The following is a 1,421-nucleotide window of genomic DNA, read 5'->3' on the forward strand; positions in this document are numbered from 1 at the left end:
TATTATCACGCAAATAATATTTAATTGATCAATGAAAAATACAAGATAATCAAGATGAATAGCATATATAATATACATATACATGTTTCCTTCTAAAATAGGACAATTACATATTTTAATAATTATCTCTTATAAAAAAAATCTGTTATATCTGTTATATGTTTAAAACTAAAAGAATACATTAATTAAACAGAAAATTAAATTTCATTGTACAATATAAATGGTATAAACGTTTTATTAGAATGCAATATAGTGTGCAGTGTAATATCATGTCTCGTGTAGAAATATATATATTTCATTTCATTTTATTTTCATTTATTTTAATTAAAGGAACCCCGCGATCTTTAAGAATTCTCTTTAATTTTGTTTCTTTTCCTTCGAATTTTTTATTTGAAATTTTATTGGAATCGCTTATATAACATTTTTAGTTGGATTTTTATTTTTTACATTAATTAAAGTAATAAACTTGCCTGCGTGATTTACAAACGTTTTTGTTTTTACTTCTGAATTTTTAAAATTTTCATAACTATTATATAATTATATAATTAATAATAATTAAATACATTAATTAGTGCAAAACAGGTTGCGAGAGACATTATTCTAGTAGTTTGCATAAAAGATAATAGAAACCGTTTTTAGTAGTAAATATAAAAGTCAATGGAAACAATTGCAGAAGTAGTACAGATAAAAGACTAACCAATTACATTCATTGATATTAACGAAAACCGAACAATATTTATTCTCAATATAAACCCTCATTAAATTATATTGATTCCTGAGGTTTTGCAGAATGCGATGAATTTTGTCAAAGAATGCACGAATGCAGAGTGGCTGAAACAGGCTTAACTTTACTACTTAATAATATTCGTCAATTAAAACGTAAAATTATATATTTAATAATTTTTATAATTAATATAATCAGAAATATATATTAGAAGATTAAAATTGATCGTAATTCGATACGAAAATTATTGATAACACTTTTGTCGTTATATTTATATTTTTATTTTATTTTCTATCGATCGATCTCGTGAAAGATAATAATTATCGTGCGTTTGTATTTTTTGTCTTTTTTTTGTTGTTGAAATAATAGGTGGAAGATGGGGGTGGGAATTAATTGGTTTCATTTAAGCTCGATATTATATTATATTTTAATCTCGTATTTGATTAACCATCGAGAGATTAGAATTATGTATATCCAATTTGTAAGTATTATAATGTCGTTCATCGTGAAATCGGTTTTGGTTGTTGCTGATACGTTTATCCTCACGAGAATGTAACGCTTCAGTGAAAACGTTAACGCGTCTCTGGATGTCCTAATTTATGGCACCGCACAAGGTAATCCTAATATCGAGATAGATTATATATATAATATATCTATATATATATATATATATATATATATATATATATATATATAT

The 1,421-nt window shown here is 24.0% G+C and overlaps 1 protein-coding gene and 1 long non-coding RNA gene across 3 annotated transcripts in view; one reads left to right on the forward strand and one right to left on the reverse strand.

The window, feature by feature from the left end:
- Positions 1 to 1,421, forward strand: part of LOC106785305 (cadherin-87A) — a 156,561-nt gene that overhangs the window by 130,827 nt on the left and 24,313 nt on the right. The gene's annotated exons all lie outside the window — the stretch shown is intronic.
- LOC106785307 overlaps positions 1 to 1,421 on the reverse strand; it is a 30,844-nt gene that overhangs the window by 10,558 nt on the left and 18,865 nt on the right. The gene's annotated exons all lie outside the window — the stretch shown is intronic.

The sequence above is a fragment of the Polistes canadensis genome, unplaced genomic scaffold, assembly GCF_001313835.1.
Source record: "Polistes canadensis isolate GaletaPanama2010 unplaced genomic scaffold, ASM131383v1 scaffold_48, whole genome shotgun sequence".
Taxonomy (NCBI): Eukaryota; Metazoa; Arthropoda; class Insecta; order Hymenoptera; family Vespidae; genus Polistes; species Polistes canadensis.